Genomic DNA, 20,531 nt, shown 5'->3' with positions numbered 1-20,531 from the left:
TATTCTGAGTTAAAGCGATTTCTAGTTTAGATTTGATTTCAGCACATTCAGAACATTCTAACACAACATTTAAAGGTTCAGTTATGTTAACATGAGGTTCAGGACATACCTCGTCAAACTTAGCCATGCAAGCATACGATTCAATATGATCAGAATTTGCATTGTCAGATTTGGCTTGCACAGTTGAGTTATCATATGAACTCTGATGAGAATCAGTTTCAGAGTTTGATGTGTCACTCTCTTCAACCACTATAATCTTACATTCAATATGCTCAGAATTCGCATATTCAAATTGATGAACTGGTTCAAATACAACAAGATTGGCTTGATTCCCCAATAACCTCTGCGACCAATCAACCCCTACCGTAAGAAATTGCGTAGACTTACCGCATTTTGTTTTAACTTAAGTACCATAATGAGCGTAACAAACCAATCGAATGCGTATTTTTTTAGTTCTGACACCATAACAAAAGTGACGTAAACCAACCGAATTTGTGTAGACTCGCCCCTCAACACCCGGGAACGACAACGGTCGGATATTACCAACGCTCTAATTTTACCGACCAACGTCACCCCATGGGTCCACCTCATTTTTTATAATTTGTTTGTTTTAATTTTTGTTTTAGTTTCGGTACAATAACGCAGTAACCGGAATCAACCAAAATTCACGTCGACTTACCGCTTCAACGCTTGGGACTTGCAACGCTTCCACTTGTCCAGGTGCAACGTGCTGGGTAAATAAATATACTAAACAAAGTTAACAAAGTCTACTCTTATGACAACTCCTAGGGTGTTAAGACTGTTAGGTGTTGGAAATAGATGCCCTAGTGACGATATTTGACTAACGCTACTATTAAGATGGGATCCAAATGATTATACCATAAGCAATTATTATGTTTTATCATTTTTATATGTACTTTATGTTTTATTATAATTGATTACGACATCACGTACAAACGGGCATTATATTGTTCTAAAATAGTCTACATTCGTTGTTTACTCGAAAGACATGGAATGTAAAGTGTGTTTAGTCACATTATAGTACGGTACGGGCTACATGTGAACTCCTATCTTCTTCAACATGTTTTCAATATCATGGAAGGAAGAAGTCAATTAACATGACTTATGAGACCATCCCATTAATTTGTAATAAATACAAATTTGAAATTTGTTAGTAAATTTTACTATACCATATAAAAGATTAAAAAAAATCATTTACATATTTTTCTCCTTCTTAAGTTTCTTTATTATATATACTAGGTTATTAACCCGTGTACGACACGAGTGGAAATATTTAAATTTTTGAACAAATACATGTCATTTGAAAGGACAACATAAGTTGTTATTGTAGGTTATTTATATTTGGTGTTTACAAAGATATTAAAAACATGAAAATTAGAAATATTACACAGAAAACAAAAATAACACAACTGGATATGAAGACTATCGGCTAACTTGAATCGATATAAATGATCAGAAATTCATTTATGTAAAAATATCTAACCCACCAATATCTATACTATATATAAAGTATGAGTAAGGGACCTCTTAATTTTTAAGAGGTACCAAACTCATTGCTTTAGGTACAATCTTTTAATGTATAAGATTAAGATATTTTAAGGACAATTTTGTCTTTTAACATTTTTGTCTTTTATTAAAAGCAAAATTATGTTACGGTTTATTTTCAATTTATTCTAAAATAATTACAAGTGTGGTCCTTCAACTTTAATTACATTTTGTTAATTTATTTAATAGTTACATATATATCCCTTATTTTAAACAAACTACCTCGATGACGTTTAAGCGTTAATAACTTTTTCACTCCCTAATATTTTTTTAAAAACATTATACCATAAAAACGAGAATTTTATTCTCTTTAATTTGAGTATGGTATTGTTATACCTTTTTCATTTTAAAAACTTAACGTGTTATGTGATTACCATTAAAGACCGGCAAACGAATCGGGGGGTTCGATCTTTCGGGTTACGGGTCTAAAAGGTTAAGGTTGGAATGAGTCGATACGAAAATGTTAATTTGGTTTGGGTCGGGACAAGTTTGGGTTGAAAGGGGTCAAATCATAACGAATTTCGGTTAAAACATTGTCAAGAGGGACGGGTTGCGGGTCAAGACAAGTTCAATGTATCGTTACGCGCACACCAACACCTGACTGAGCGTGCACAGTTGTTGTGTGACGTGCTTACTAACATTGGTTAAGATTCTAATGCCGCAATACGAGTATACTATCGACGGTTTACGCACGTACTATTGTGAAGTCACGCACATACAGAGACAATAACACTGGTTACACATCCGATGTCATGTTTGCATGCATACCTCGCCGCATCGCGCGGGCACGCAACTAGTATTTCTATAATAGTAACCCATGTGTACATAGAAACAACCATATAAATATAGACAACCATAAAATTTCATAACTAACATATTAAACCAACACAAATATTTAACATAAGTTTGTAACCAAAATATTAAACATTTAGATTGTGTACATAAAAACTTAATACTTACACAAACTTACTATACACCTAAATTAAAAAAACAAACGAAGACATGAGCATGTTATCATCGTATTAGCCCACCATCAACTTCTTCGATGTTTAATATACACGGGTGGAAAAACATATCAACAAACCTAATAAATATACATAACATATTCAAGCAACACAAATATGATACACAAGTTTTTGACCAAAAAGTTAAACATTTAGATTGTCTAGATATTAAACGTTCAAAGTTAAAATAACTTAATGTACACCGAACCAAAAAAAAACATTCACAAAGACTAACCTTGTTCTTTCATATTAACCCACCATCAAGTTCTTCAACATTCTATCAAAAGAAACTAATTTTGCTTCACCACCTGAAAATAAAAATAAAAACAATAGCATCCTAATTAAATATACACATATATTTAAAATCATAACATATTTAATAATAGGATAATACATGTGTTACACACGGTGAAACATATTTAAAAATATAATATACACATAACATCATATAAATTTAATGAAATGGTTGTTTCTATAAATAAATAATAGTTTTACATGAATTATAAGACATCATAACTTATTTGAATCAAATACAAAGACTAAAAAATAGTTAACCATGCAAATGTTGCATTTATAAATAAGTGATAATATTACCCGGTCATACTGCAATATTAAATGGAAAATAGTTACCGGACGGCAAATAACTTCATCATTACCATAGAAAGCGAACGAATAGAAACAAAGATGTTTTGTGGTTACATTAGTTACTTGCTAATTTAAACCAAAAATAATAATAATAATTTGCAATGTGAATTCAAACATATATATTTAGAATATTTATAATTGGTTATTGGAAATATGCGGGTTTTATTTAAGGCATAAATCTTGAAATTTAGACATTATTTACATTTACACATAAATAAAATGTAAAGTTTGATGATATTGGAAACTATAAAATCATATATATGTATATGTTATAATTTTAAAGAAATGTAGATGTCAAATTAAAAAAAAGATCATTTTACATTAATTACAAGACGTAGCATTGTTATTTTAATTCAAATACAAAAACATACAAAGAGAATCATAGATAAATGAAAATTTAAAACATGTTTATAAATTATACCATTAGTACAAATAACACATGTTAATTAAAACATAATACTCTAATGAAATCAACATAAATATATTGTCTTATACTTATTTTGCATAACTAATTTGACAACAAATAAAAACTCTGTGTGTGTGTGTAATTAATGAGTATCATAGTTTTTTTTTATACCGAATTTTGTAATTTTCAATTTCAAACAAATAATCATAGATAACCACACGACTGACAGCTGAGCCATAGGAATTTGAGACATAAACTTTCTGTCCGAATGAAAAATATAATAAAAGTTAAAAATTATTATATGTAGTACGTAAACGTTTGAAAAATCTGGGAAAAAAGTCCGTCTTAAGAATTATTGAAAAGGTAAAGCGTCTAATTGTGTCATAAATGTCCTCCAAAATTGATTTAAAGAAACGTCATAACTCATAACTAATAAATTAATTAGTGGTCAACATATATTGTAAAAGCTTAAAATCAAACGATTTACATATATAGAAAGTATAAATGGTTTTGAAGTTGGCAAAATATAGTATCATTAATTGTGATTATATCATTTTGGTCAAATGGTAGTTAGTTGTTATAATATTTGAAATCATTCTTAAAATACAAAAATCTTTGTAACAATATTATTAGTGTGAATAAAATAAATTAGAGTTTAAATGATTTAATTTGACTTCCATAATTACCCGGATGTTTTGGAAAGCGTTAATAGTCAAAACATTAAATTTATAATTATTTTGGAAATCATTAATATTTAAATAATTTGATTTTTTGGTAATATGATCATAATATAATGTTAACTGTAATGACCATTAATAAGCGCGCTTATTTTGGTAATTTGATTTTTATAAATCAAGTGTAGTCTGTTTTGTAATGACCATTAACAAACGTTACATTCTACTCAGTAGCGCACACCGAAACGCTGTGACTTGATGGGAGCCGCGAACGACGTTCCGCAAGCCCAATCACGGATGAAAGTAGCCGTTGGAAGAAAAATTTTATTTATTTATTTCTTTTGGGGGGGAGGGTTGGGGTGCTTGCTGACCGTTGGGTTAATAAAAAAAGTAAATAAAAAAAAAAGCATTTAACTTTCTATATAAATCCATATTCACACGTATTATCATATACCTCATAATATACAAATCCCCATTTCTACTCATTTTCTCCAATATACTCAACAATCAACCAAAAATGGAATGAAACTCATTTACTTTATCTAATTCTATCAAGGAAGACAACCAAGAATGCGGTGAGGATAACGATTAACATGTCGGTTGACCGGTCTTAAACGTGACAAAGGCTAACAAGACAATCTCCTCTTGATCGTGAACGAGTGGGCGCTAAAAAACTTTGGTATGTCACTATTTTAGCCTCGATCCCCTTTATGATGAACATCATTTTAGGCGACGTTTTCGAATGATTAGACAATTATTTATGCGTTTAACAAGCGAATTGTCGGCTAGAAGTAGACCCGAGTTCACCGCTATGCAAAAATTTTGGTTTTTCTTTTGGAGGATGCTAGATAAAGGTTTTGGTTTTTTTACTTTATTATTTTTTTCGTTTTTTAGTTTTATAATATTTTAAATTATTTTTTTGATTTTTAGGGTTTTTTTTAACCTACAAAATTGATGTGAGTTAGGTGATTAAGGGTGTACCATAAGGATGTGGGAATATAATCTAAGGACTGGGAAGTAGGTGTGTTCAAAAATATCCGAATCCGTATCCGAAATTTCGGATATACGAACCTCGAATATCCGAAAATTCGGATTTAGATAGCAGTTTTGGTATTTTTCGGATAGTTCGGATATCCGAAATATAAATTTAATTTTTTTATATATTTATTATATACCCAAGATATGAATAGATGTAACCGTAATTTTAATTTCAAAACAAACTAAAAGTTTCATTCTTCATTTCAACTGCCGTTCCTTTCTTGCTTTGAAATCATCATCATCTTTAGATTCACTCTCACCTCTATCATACGAATCATCATCTTCACTCTTTAATCATCTTGCATTTGCCTTTGTCATCCTTCATTATCCCCTACCTTCTAAATCAACTTTAGTTACAACTCACCTCTGCCATTACCATGTCCATATTCGTCGTCTGAATAGGCTTCGTCTTCTTCTTCGTAATCATGTTAATCTTCTTCGTCTTCGATTTCGTCATTTTCACCGTGTTTGTTTGGGTTTCTGGTTCGAAGGTGGTGGTGGTGATGGATGGGGTACTTTGATCAATTTATGTTTTAGGTTATTAGATTGGAAACCCAGATGCTTTATGCTAGTTTAGGTTGTTGGATTGAAAACCCTACTCTTGGATTAAAGCAGGTAGTGTTTTTTTTATTTCAGATTTGCTTTCGGATATCTGAACCGCTATCAAAAGTTTTGGATGTCCGATTTAGAACACCCCTATTGGGAAGGGTGTTCCCTAGTTCTCCACTTTTTTAAGTTCCCAAAGGAACTCACTCCATGTATGTGTGTGGGGGGGGGGGGGAAGGATTTTCTAAAAACTTGATGAGTTGTAAGAACTTTAGAAACTCAATATGGACCACACAATCAATCAATTAAATGGGTATTAAATATGTTGTTGGGAATAAATTTGATTAAAAAATTAATCAGGAAAGAGAATAAAGATTTTTGATAATTACACAAGTTTAAACGTTAGTTACACATGTGTAATAAGTCGATTCAATGTGTAAAAAATGTTGTAATTTTTTTTACGTTAATTGCACTTACGTATTACATGTGTGTAAATAAAATTCAAAAAAAATGTGTTATGTTGAGTTCTTTCGAGTTCTTAAAACTTAAAGTGTTTTTTAAAAGAAATCAATATATATACACACACATATATATATATAACTTATATATTTTTCTTAAATTTTAGTGTATACTTGAAAATATTTATACGTATGGATCATATCAATTTACTCACGGAGAAATTTGCGCCAACCAACTTTATATGATATCCAACGCATATACGAGGTGCACGACGAAAAACATGTTTTTCCTGTAATGCTTGGTAGCCTCGACTACTAGACATGATTTCTATATATTTTATTTGTATTTGCATGTTTCTAGCTAGGAGACATCAGAATATTTTAAAACATATATTTCATGTATGAAAGATAGGTGCTTATATATTACTAACCCGTCAAAACAAGCTTGTTTAGTCTTGTCGATGCAAAGATACACAACATGGTTATTGATATTGTGGTATATGTTTACGAGATGATGCAATAGAAGTTTTCACGTGAAGATCATGCAACATTGTTCAACGTATGCATGTTGGATGGGATAGGTGTCTTATGAACAGGAAAGGTCAGTTCCACCGGGGTGACCGGCCCAGGACAATACTTGAGGCGGTGGCCTCGCAAGATCTTTTGGTTTTGACATGCATTTTTTGATATTGTCGGGTCAAATAACGACATAAATATAATCGAACAGTCATTGCTATTCGATAACATTAATAACTAGATTGAACCCGCCAAAGCATTTTATGAAAATAGGGACAAATCCAAGCATGGCTATGAACTGGTTGATCGCATTTAAAACGAATGGTCGACACTTGTTCAAGCTTATGCACTCCAATTGAAGATAAACATAAGTACTTTACGAAGAAGCAAGAATCGGCACGCAAGAATATTGTAAGGGCGCTTGGAGTTTTAAAGAAAGAATTTCATTTGATTGCAAGGCCACTACGGATTTGGTTAAGGGAGAAAATAATGGATGTCGTCTACACTTGTCTAATTCCACATAACATGGTTCTTGAGGACCAATGTATGGTTTTTATCAAAACTACCAAGGTGATGACCCACGACCCGAATCGACAATCACTAATGAAGAAAAACTCCAAAACGTCATATATGTCAAGAACCGTGAGGTACACGGACACCTTCGTCATGAGTTGGCGAGAATTTGTGGGCTACACATCCCAATGATCTTGCACTAGACTAGTATTGTTTGTTGCGTGTAATATTTTATTTAATGTAATTAATTAGTTTACAAATTAGAAAGAAAAATAAATTAAATTAAAAACAGAAAAATCGTTATGGGCCCTATTTTCCTAAACCACAACAAGCTCAGGTAGTTTCAACAGGGCTTCAATGGACTTCAACGAGTGTACAGCCAACGTCAAGTCAACACTGCATGACACAATATTATGGGATGACGTCAACGATAACACATAATCTAATCACTTATTTCATATAACTCAAAGAGATCATCTTAAAATTACAAATAATAATTTTTACAAATTTGAGTTTCCTTGTTGGATTTGAAAGTTTGATACAAATGCTATGAATCATAGTTGTTAACATTTGAATATTGACATAGGCCTGTAAAAAACAAACCGAATGAACACAAAGGGGGGTATGTTCGAATTCATTCATCTAACTTTGACTTAACACAAACACAAACACATAATCGAACAATATTTTTGTTCATATTCGTTCATTTAGAAAATGGGCATGTTCGTGGTTGTGTATTAAAAGTAAACGAACAGTTCATGAACATATAAGCAAACACAAACAGACATAAACAAACTTAAACAAACATTTTGGAACAAAATGAACGAACGTAAAGGGACGTTCTCGAACATGAATGAATGAATAAAGCAGTTGTTCATGTTTGTTCAATCTAGTAAACGTTTACTCGATTGAACAAACACAATACATGCTTCATTCGTTAATTCATTTTCGTGAGCTTCCCTTTACGTTCGTTCATTTTAGGTTGTTTGATATTTTTTATTTTCTTTTTTATCTGCTGTAATAATAAAATAAAAATTATTGCCTAGCTACAAATAATTTATAGACTTTGAATTCTAATCTGATCAGTTTCCAGAGAAGCAAATCCAATTAAAAAAGTTTTAGGGTTAAGTAATAAGAATCATTTCTCCTGTCTATGAATAAGAAAGCCAGCCAGCAGTTGTGTAAATTAACAAGTATCCGACAGATGTTTCAACAGCAAGAAGCTTAATATTATCAAAAACAACCCACTCAAGGGCTCGATCCATCTGGGTCCTCCGATTGTGAACCGAGATAGATAATGATCGTCTGGATGCTGTCAATCAATAACAAACAAAGCAACGCTTGGCGAATGCAAGAAAACGTGCCTCAAGATCAGAACATGCTTGTGGCTCAAGTCCCTTGTGGTTTGTTATGCTTCTATCACGCATTGGCGCTGCTTATGTGTGAAGTATAGTTCCACTGGCGCACCGTCACAAAGCAAGAAGCAAGCTTTTAATTATATTAGGAAGTTAAAGTATTAACCTTTCATGCAAACCTACTTAAGTAGAGCTAGCTCTCATTATACACCAGAGCAAGTTAAAACAACAAAATAGTAAGTAGACTTGTTATAGTATCCTTCCTTCTTCAGGCATCAAAGTATTCCTCCGGAATGTAAAACTTCAACCCAATTTTCTTCAACCACAATAATATTACATTACACAGATATCATAAATAAGAAGATTATTAATAAAGATAAATGATGATGTATGTTCCTCTGCAAATTTCTTGTCAGCATCACTATGATCATCTTTTCTTCCAGCAGCGTCACCAACATAAAATGACCTTTAATGTCACAAATCACTTATTATTATAACATTAATTAAATTTAAAAAATAATGATAATACTTACTGGTCCAAGTCGACTGGAATTCCTGAGTTAAACTGTTGTTCCATGATGCGCCACATTCCTGGTTGTGGTTTGCGAAAGGGATCCACTTCTTGTCCTTTACTTGCGCCACAAGCAATGAAAACCTGTACACAAACGTTAATAATATTATTATAAAAGAAAACAGTTATATGCGGTCACCACTACCTGAATCGGGACATTTACGAGCTTGATGAAAGCATCTAGTCTTCCAATTTTGGAGTCCACAGCTACCTGACGCTTATTTTTCCACCGCTCGATATTTGACTCGTTAGTGAAGATAACCTGGTCAAAGGTGTTTGTGGGTCAAGTTAGTTTATAAAAGTAAAAAATAAACGGAAAAGAAAAGGGAAAGTTGTGAACCAGTTTGTATCCATCATTATACAAGCTTTGTAATTTCTCTGGTATTGAAGGATACATAAGAGACCACGCGTTTGCACCTACTCTGTAATTATACAAAAACATTAAGAGTAAATGACTATTTTACCCTTATAAAAGAACCCATTTGAATTTACAAACTATATCTGCATACATCTAAATACTAGATAAATAAAATCCACATCTCTCTCTCTCTCTCTCACTCAAAATCTGGAGTTTAGAGAGAAACAAAGTAGAGTAACCGGCCAAATTAGGTTTTTGGTTTTTTTTTTAAACAAAGGGGCAACTTACTATTAGATAGGGGTGTAAACAAGTCGGTCTAAACCCGAGCTTAGCTAGACTCAACCTCAGCTAGTTTAAATTATAGAAAGCTCGAGCTCAAGCTCGAAACGCACGTAGTTTATCAAGCTAAAGCTCGGCTAATATATTATTTTTTAATTAATGAATAACTATTTTCACATATATTTTAATTATAACTATTATACATAGCATATAATATTCATTGATTTTTAATCATATTTATATATAAAGTAAATATTATTACATAAATTTATACAAATGTACTAAAGAAAAATTATATCAGTAAAAGTCTTGCTTAGGCTCGATAACCGAAAAGCTCGGGCCCGGGCTTATTTATTAAATAAACTTAGTTTTAGATTGAGCTCGTCTATTCTCAGCTTGATTCACGCTTTTAGATAATAACATTAATTATATAAACCAAATACACACCATAAAGAAGGGAATTGGAAAGCAGGCACCTTGAAGATAATATATATATTCGCAAGTACCTTTGAACTGAGGTTTTCGCAAGGCATCCATCAAAATCAAAGGCAGCAATTTTTTTGGAATCATGGAGGCCTTCATCCTACATATTATATGATTGGTTAAAATCAAAGCATGTCATGGTGTTGACTTTTTGACCTTAAAAATCTCGTTAACATGAACTCACCCGTTCAAGATATATGCTCGTCTGGAATGCCTTCCATTTCGGTTGTAGTGTTGCACCCTATAAAAAAATTACTGTTAAGACTAAGTATATAAGATGGTAGAATGGACAGGGCAGATAATGGGTCAAATATTTTTACTTAAGGAAACACTTAAGCGACTTTGGATCCATTTCCTTTTAAGTTTAAATTTTTGAGATAAAAATTAAGTAAAAATCATTGACTGGTGATCTTACCTTATAATTGTCCTTGACATCACAAACTGCAAATGCTAACTCGGATCCAATGGCCTCGTCTAGTGTATCAGATATCTAAAAATTAGAAAGTTAAACGTATCATTACAATTTATAAAAAATTATGAAACTCTTTGAAAACAACAAAAGAGCTAGAAAGTCTGGTAAAGAATGTAACTAAAATAATTTTTTAATTTTATTTTTTTGCTAGTTAAAAATAGATCATTATACTTGCAATACAGCTTCCAAATGAATTTATAGTGATGATTTTGACATGTCTAAGAAGCCTGAAAGTCTTAATACCTTTTCACTCTTCTGATCTAATCCCTGCGGTTTCACCATCTTCATTTGCTTGTCACCAACCAGAATAAGCCAATGAAAATAAAAGCAAACAAATGTTTTATGGTTCATGAAAATTTTTACAACACTTAGCTTCACAAGCATGGATCTCAAAGTAATAGAACAAATCGAGTTTTTAGCAATTATTTTTTAAACGGAAATTGTGCATCTTAGGTGGCAATGTAAGGCCCCGTTACCGGTAACCCTACTTTGGTGTTGGATTTACTCATAAACACGGTTCTACAAATCAGAGTTAATTAAAACTTTACGTGAAATATGAAACTTCAACCACAGTATCTTACATAACCTTCAAATCTTGTCTTATAAAACATTCATGGTCATTTAAAACAAAATATAGTCTTTTAAAACATCACAACATTTCTTCGAGATGCCAGTATCTTCGATTCCATGCCACGTGTAAGGCCCCGTTACCGGTAGCCCTACATTCGTGTTGGATTTACTCATAAACGCAGTTCTAATATCAGAGTTAATTAAAACATTCGCGGAATATAAAAACTTTCATAAAACATTACATTTCATAACCATAATTCTTGTCTTATCGAGCATTCATAGTCATTTAAAAACAAAACATAGTCTTTTAAAATAAAACATCATAGCAAAATCTTCAGATGCCAGCTTCGTCCAACTCTGCCATGTGTCCTCCTCAAGCTACCTGCCTCATTCTACTCACCTGCGTGCATACTAAAAGTCAGCTACGCTGAGTGAGTTCTAGTTAATCACATAATCATACAATACCTTCTTACATTTCATACTTAACCTCTTAACTTTCTTTTATACACACATAAGTGCATATACTTTCATTCTTACCTTCATACTTTCTTTACATGCATAATCATACGTTTTAAAGAGCCTTTCGCCCTATAACCTCACAGATATTATAAGGGTCTGGTCCCTAACATCACAGATATTATAAGGGTCTGGTCCCTAACATCACAGATATTATAAGGGTCTGGTCCCTAACATCACAGATATTATAAGGGTCTGGTCCTAACATCACAGATATTATACTGGTCATCACAGATATTATTACGGTCTGGTCCCTTTGTTTCGTGTAACTGTACCGTACCTGTTCATACATACTTTCCTTGACAATACGTGCAATCTCCGAAGAGCGTTCACGTACCATCATCATAACATACATACATTATGCATACATCATATATTCATACATACATCATATCTTTCATCATACTTTATCAATCATATCTTAACTACCACCTGACGGTACATGCAATATCCGAAGATCGTTCACGCACCGTCAAGCAATCATCATACATAAATCATACCAGGCATACACTTACCACTTAAGATAAGTGTATTAACTATCACATCGAGTATGCACACAGCCCCGAAAACATAACAAGGAAGTGGGGCTAGAAACTCACCTGAATCCTGTTACGCTCTCCGTTAATCGTTATTCCCTTCTTGAGCTGTGCACGGCTAACTGTATAATATTTACATGTATCAATTAACTACTACTACTCATGTTGTATTTCTATCTTTATATAACCCACAACGAACGGGGGTCCGGGGGCAGCGCCCCTGGCAGCGGGGTCTAGGGGGGGCAGCCCCTAGCAGGGTCCAAGGGGTAGAGCCCCTGGCTGGGGTCGAGCTGCCAGGTCAGCTTGAAAAAATTTTATTTCCATTAACTGTCTTAACACATTTTTCATTAGGTTTTTAATTTATTTTCTAATTTGCTAACTCCAACGAACTTATCATTAAGCGAACTTAACAATAAACGAACTTAACATTAAGCGAACTTACTGTAAGAGAACTTGTATTAGGCGAAGTTATCAGCTAGGCGAACTTGTATTAGGCGAAGTTATCAATTAGGCGAACTTATCAATTAGGCGAACTTAGCCTTAGGCGAAGTTATCAATTAGGCGAACTTAGCCTTAGGCGAAGTTATCAATTAGGCGAACTTGCTTGCAGGCGAAGTTGTCAGCAGCCGCTGCTGTTCATCTTTAATCCCCAAAATAATCATCATTTTACCGAGAAATCCATGGGTATGGTATTTGACTAACCCGCGATCATTCCTATGGTCGTTTTTGGATAAGGTTTGACCCGAAAACACGTAAAGTTTGGACCTTTAAGTTCAAAACGTTCAATACTAGTGTTATCTATTAATCGAGCAGTTTCCATTTTCGGGTTCATTACACTCGTATTTATCATCAAGTTTACAACTTTATGTTTCGTTTATATCCGATCTATACTCGTTCTAAGTTTCAAGACTAAACGTCTATAAAAACGTAATCTTTAGAATCAAAACATACTTTTTATACGTTCGGTTGGTCGCGTTTTGCTTGGTTATCTTGTATCTAGCTCGTATATGAGAGATCTATTGCTATTCGATGTTCGTTGGTCGTTTCACCCTCTTCCTTTCTCTCGGCCGTAAATAGTAATAAGGAGGTGTGTGTGTGTTTTTGAGTGTGTAGAGATTTGGATGGATATAAATGAGGGTTTAGGGTTTTAGGTTGGTTTAAGAGGGTATTTATACCCCTTGAAGCCCATGGACCCTAAGCCCACTACCACTTAGTCTACCTTAATTAATCTAAGTCCATGATCCGTTCTTAACTCGATATTAATTAATTAATAACGCGAAATCACTAAACGTAACTTTCTTTATTCAATATTATAAAATTTAGGATGTTACACCATGTGTCTTCAATCACGCGAGTTGCCTCAACCTATTTGCCTACGTGCATACTAAAAGTCAGCTACGCTGAGTGGGTTCTAGTTAATCACATAACTTACTTTACATACACATGTACGTGCCCGAAGGTACGCATTACATACTAAACCCGTCCATCATTCATCGTACACAATCATAACTTGCCTTACGTTATAAAGAGCATTCGCCCTACATACCTCGGATATTATTAGGGTCTGGTACCCTCCATCCTCGAATATTATTAGGGTCCGGTCACCCTTCATCCTCGGATATTATTAGGGTCCGGTCACCCTTCATCCTAGGATATTATTAGGGTCCGGTCACCCTTCATCCTCGGATATTATTAGGGTCCGGTCACCCTTCCTTCTATATCTCCAGAGCATACTTTTCTATATACATAATCGTAAGTTTCATACATACATACATACATACATCATTCAATCTTCATCATAGGACATACATACAACATCAAACCATTACCTGGCAGTACATGCAATTCCGAAGATCGTTCATGTACCGACAAGAAAGCATTCATACATTTCACATAATACATATATGGCATACACTTATCACTTAGGATAAGTGTATTAACTAATCACATCGAGTATGCACACAGCCCCGAAAACATAACAAAGAATGGGGATAGAAACTCACCTGAAGTCGGTTACGTTCACCGTTAATAGTTATTCCTTTCTTCAGTTGGGCACAGTTAACTGTATAACAATTACACGTATCAATTAACTATTACTACTTGTATCGTATTTCTATCTTTGTATAGCCCACAACGAACGGGGGTCCGGGGGCAGCGCCCCTGGCAGCGGGGTTCTAGGGGCGGCAGCCCCTAGCAGGGTTCAAGGGCAGAGCCCCTGGCTGGGGTTAAGCTGCCAGGTCAGCTTGGAAAAATTTTATTTCCATTAACTGTCTTAACACATTTTCCACTAGGATTTTAATTTATTTCCTAATTCGTTAACTCATTCCTCATAACGATTTAAGTCTGATTCGTAATCCGATTCGTTACCGAACTTAACTTAAGCGAACTTAGGGTTCAGCGAACTTATGGCTCGGCGAACTTAGAGTCCAGCGAACATGGGGTTCAGCGAACTTAAGTAAGCGAACTTGTATTAGGCGAAGTTCACAGCTTGGCGAACTTATAACTAGCGAAGTTAGCCATAGACGAACTTGTGTCTAGCGAAGTTAGCCATGGGCGAACTTACATGTAACGAAGTTAACCCCAGGCGAACTTGCATACGTGCGAACTTATCCTCAGGCGAACATAAGGATAGGCGAAGTTATCAACAGTAGCGGTGGGTTTTGATTTTAACTTCATTAACATCCATGTTCAACCCGTAACTCTTGGAGATGATGCTAATCAATCTCGCGAACATTCCCGTGGCCGTTTTTGAATAAGATTCGGCCCGAAAACGCGTAAAGGTTGAACCTTTAAGTTAAAACGTTCAATACTAGTTTAAGGGTTCATTTAATTGAGCCGTTTCCATTTTCGGGTTCATAACACTCAGGTTTATTATCAAGTTTACAACTTTATGTTTCGTTTAAACCCGATCCATTCTCGTTCTAAGTTTCAAGATTAAACGTTAATAAAAACGTAAACTTTAAGGTGAAAGACATACCTTTACGTGTTCGTTTGATCTTGGTTAGCTTGTTTAGGAACTCCAGATCTTGTATAAGACTCGAATAACAATGATCTAATCACAACCGACGTTTACTCGCTCTCGGATCTCGCTCGTCTCTCTCTCTCTCGGCCGTATATGGGGTGTAGGATGTGTGTGTAGAGAAATATGGAAAGATGAAATGATAGTTAGGGTTTTAGGATGGTTTAAGGGGATATTTATATCCCTTAAAGGCCATGGACCTAAGGCCCATTCCTTTTAATCCATCTTAATTAATCCAAGTCCATGATCTTTTCCATATTAGATGCTAGTTAATATTATTTAACACACGACGATCTAACGCAACTTTATTTATTTATTATTAGAATATTTAGGATGTTACAGACAACTGTTGGTATATAATGCAGCCAGTACAATTATATACACAACCTAAAGTAAGCAGTACCTTGTTAGAAGATTGATCCTGTTGAGCCACCAGTTTCTTCAACTTTTCTTGATCGCTGCTCTGAACAATGAGAAAGTAAACAGGTCAAAACAAATGATCAAATAAATAATATACTCAATTTCTTTCTAACAAATAATAAAAAGAACCCAATGTTCACCTGCAAATCTGCAAATCCTTGTATTGATTCAGGTGCTACATCTAAAGGAAAAAAGCAGTCTAAGTGATGCCATTTAGTATTTGCAAACCCGCGTGGGTCCCAACTGGTCAATCCCAATAAAAGATTTGGATTCAATCTTCTCAGAGCATTTCCTGCATGATGATCTTCCTGACTTTGCATACTCTGCAACAATCTTTATACAAAGTTGACGTACTGAAAAATCATAGTTGAAAGGAAACGATTATTACAACTGTATGTATATCTATAGCATCACAAAATACCTTTTCATTCTTTTTTTCTTGACCAGTTTCCTCCTTTTCATTAGTCTATAAACACAAAGCAGAATCACATGAATGTCATCAGTTTACTCAAGATATGAAAAATGGAAAAACATATCACAAAGTAAAATGCAGATAGATAAATTGACTATGAAACTTTCATAGTTTTTCAATGCTTGGCAATCTATGACAAAATACCACATTGGCCTACAAATACAAATGCAAAGTTATGCAGCATTACATATAACAAGATTCACATGTAAATCGAAATAAAAACTTAGATAATTTCAAATCTTTCCTTTCATGTTGGATATAATGTACGACTTTTATTTCAGTCTCTAGAATCTATCAACATTAAAATCCGTACAGGCATTTTTAATCAAGTACAAAAGAGTCTCAGTTAGGGGTGTAAACTAGCCGAGCCTGAGCTCGACTAGGCTTGAGCTTGGCTTGTTTTGACTTACGAGAGCTCGAGCTTGGCTCATTTATCATTTATTAACTAATTTAAATACACTTCTTATATATTTTTGGATAAACCTTAAATGAGCCTAAGCTCAGGTCGAGCTTGTTTAGTACCTTAAACGATTGGCTCGAGCTCAGGCTTGCTAACTAAACGAGTTTTATTTGAGACTCGGTCAGCCAATACCTATCGAGCTGCATTGGTCGCAGTACCAGTATTGATTATTCACGTTTTCAGTTTAATTATTATTTGAAATTATACTAGTAGCGAAGGGACAAAATCGATAAGGTATGTATGTATGTATGTATGTATGTATGTATGTATTCGGTTTATACTTTGACTCATTTTTGGTTTCGGTAGAAGAATCCTTATCCCCTGAAGAAGACATTGCATAGAATATTAGGAAGTGGATAATAAAAGGAGGATTATTGAAGGATAATAATAACTAACTATTTACGTTTGCCCTGTAAATAGTATAGTATTTGTTGATGGTGGTGGCGGTGGTTGTCGACGGAGATGGTGGCCGGATTAATTGTTTTTCTAGTATGAGGTCGTTGAATACTCAGGGCTGTTTGGGATTCCTTAATTTTGCTAATAACTTATGGGTTATAAGTTATAGGTTTTGAATGATTGAGAGTATAAATTATACGGTGGAAAAACAAAAGGTGGTGATTTTTTATAAATTTGGAGAAAAAATGTTTGCCTCTATTTATCTATAATATATATAAACGAAAATATAAAAATCCTACGTGTCGCGATGTGGTTGCTCCCCTTTTTCTTGGAGTCACCAGATTTGCTTGCTTTTTAAATGGAGACTTCTTATACATTTGACCCGAATTTATGGGTATGAGTCTTACCAAACTCATATATTTCTTAAACGGGTTATAACATCTCATTAAATAAAAAATTATTCACACCAAATTATTGATGTAAAAATCCTATAAAATAGGATATACTAAAAATCAATATCATATTTATTATAAAAAAGATATATATATACATATTATTTAAATTAAAAAAACCAATTTTATAGTAAAAAAAATAAACGGGTCTTGGGTCTCATCAAACCATAAGTATATTATTAACTTTCATAAATAGTATTTATAATTAAAAAAACCAATATTATAGTAAAAAAAATAAACGAGTCTTGGGTTTCATCAAAACCATATAGCTTTTAAACCGGGTTATAACGTCTCATTTATTTGTGAAACAATTTATCATCAAACCATAAGTATATTATTAACTTTCATACAATAAAAAAATATAAATTCAAAAAATAAATAAATATTAGAACAAACAATATAAAACAACCCCCGTAATACGAGGGATAAAAACTAGTTTTTAATATTTGTTGAATTAGTTGTGAGTAGAGGAGAGAGAAAATTGTAATGATAAGGATATAAAAAATATTATTTAATTAAACATGAGAGATAAATTTAGTGTATTTTAGTGTAATTATAGAAATGAGGATAAAAGGCAATCCAACATTTTAATAAAAAAACTAATTTCTCTCTCTTCCACATACACAACCCAACCTTACCCAACTTTTAACTTTTATTCACAACCCAACTCAACCCAATTATTTTAATACATAATACATATATATTATTTATGTTTTAATTTATTCTATAAAATCTATTGAAATTAAAAAAATCTATCAAGACTAATACTCCATGTACTAGTCTCAAATCTATCAAGACTAATACTCCATGTATTAATTACAGGTCCATGAATATATGTTAGAATGAGCAGATAATATCATATTATTTTTCTCTTACACATACATAAAAAACATAAGTTGAAAAATCAAATATCTTACACATACGTAACTTGATAATTAAACATCTTACACGCTAATTAAAAATAAACTAAAGATAAAACATACAATAGATAATATTGCGCATACATAATTTACATATAATAATATTAAAAAAAATACATGTTTTTAAAAATGAAAAATGCCCTGTTTTTAATAAATTTTATATCAAAATGCTCATAAAAATAAAATAAACAAAAATGTGTTTTTAAAAATTTAAAATAAGTTAAATAATATAAATTATTAGAAAAAACAAATTGTATACAAAAACTTTACACGTGATAATATTAAAAAATACATATTTTTAAAAGTGTTCTGTTTTTAATAAAATTTATATGAAAATGTTCATAAAAATAAACTAAACAAGACTGCGTTTTTAAATATTTAAAATAAGTTAAATAATATAAATTATTAAATAAAAATCAAATTATATAAAAAAATAAATTTGTTTAAAGAATATAAAAGAAAAGAATATTTAATTTAAATGTGGGTTGTGACTTAGGTTGGGATTATGACCTAGGTTGGGGTGTAAAAAAGATTTAATCTTTTTATTTATTTCTTAAGTAGTGCCATGACCTGATAGGATGTCACCAATAAAACTAGTCTTACATGATATTATAAACTTTAACTAGGATTGTAAATTGAAAAAGGGTAAAATGGTAATTATATACTAAAAGAGGAAATATGTAATAAGTATTTAACATTAGGGATATATGTAATAAAGGAAGTTAAGGAAAGAATATATATAAAAATCTCTTGAAAAACAATAATTAAACGACCATGCCGAAGATTATTATAGGACATATATGATGAAACAAAACACATAAATATTATAAGATTATAATAAAACAAAACACATAGAACAGATGTTGAAATTGACCAAGTATTCAACAACAGACTTCAACGCCCATTTGTTACAAATCCAATCCCAAAAAACTTGGTCAACTTGGACTAATTCTATACATTTAACTCCTTAACTGATGGATGATGATGACCTGTTCAATTGACCCTCAAACGTGACTCGTGATCTGTTAACCGGCTTCTGACACGCTACCATGAACCGTCTGGCTCACTGATCTGTGGCGAGTGTGACCCGCGAACAAACCGATTAACCCAACAAAAGAAAGTTAACTATACCACTTAATTACAATAGAAACTCGATAAATTAATACTCGATTATTTAATAAACTCTTTAAGATAATATTTTTTGCCGGTCCCGATTCGGGTGATAGGGTGCTAAATTAATAATTCACTAAAATTATAAGATAATACATTTTTTATAATTTCTTTAGACCCCATATAAAATATAAATTAATAATTCCTTATATATAGCATATTACATGAATGATTTATGAATGTTTCTTGAAAAATGACTCAATTGTCTTTTGTTTTTTGTTGAAATCAATTTTCCCTTGAATCTCGTCTCTAATTTTCCTTAGCATGGTAAGAACTTCTGGTGTTGTTTTCTCATAGCTCAACAAGAAATTGTTCAATGTAATTGCCACTTTAATAGCTTCGTTTCGCAAGTGAGAGATACTCTAAAGACCGCTTAACTGTATTCGATATTGTCGCTTGACTCACCTGCAAACCATAGTTACTATGAACCCATTCTTGCAATTGCTTTTGAGTGAGACTTGGATTATCCTTGTTATGCTTGCATAATGCTCTTCGAATCTCGTCTGTCATTGTTGTTTTTTTCACAACTTTAAGATGGGAAACCATGTTGTGTGTATGATTTGTTTGTGTTAACATATTTTGATCTTGTATTTATATAGAATATATTTTTAATGTCCATAAAGTGATACATTGAACACAAGAAGCATAATAAGGTGGGAGATTGAATGTTTCTTTCAAATTGGGTCGTTCATTTGATATACATGCATTGTATACAA

General features: G+C 32.8%; 1 pseudogene across 1 annotated transcript; it reads right to left on the bottom strand.

Moving 5' to 3' along the window:
* Positions 1-7,683: 7,683 nt before the first annotated feature.
* On the bottom strand, positions 7,684-20,325 carry LOC143569916 (polynucleotide 3'-phosphatase ZDP-like; annotated as a pseudogene). Its single transcript, XR_013141826.1, has 13 exons — positions 20,221-20,325; positions 16,562-16,570; positions 16,367-16,411; positions 16,086-16,278; positions 15,929-15,988; positions 10,828-10,902; positions 10,597-10,653; positions 10,436-10,512; positions 9,633-9,714; positions 9,438-9,554; positions 9,255-9,376; positions 9,059-9,187; positions 7,684-7,762 (listed from the first exon to the last, which is right to left on the bottom strand). The product of XR_013141826.1 is annotated as a polynucleotide 3'-phosphatase ZDP-like (transcript).
* Positions 20,326-20,531: the final 206 nt, after the last annotated feature.

Source organism: Bidens hawaiensis, unplaced genomic scaffold (genome assembly GCF_021521415.1).
Source record: "Bidens hawaiensis isolate Kalapana, Puna unplaced genomic scaffold, B.hawaiensis_p1.1 tig00024799_1, whole genome shotgun sequence".
In the NCBI taxonomy this organism is placed as follows: Eukaryota; Viridiplantae; Streptophyta; class Magnoliopsida; order Asterales; family Asteraceae; genus Bidens; species Bidens hawaiensis.
This window is presented reverse-complemented; position numbering and strand designations above follow the sequence as displayed.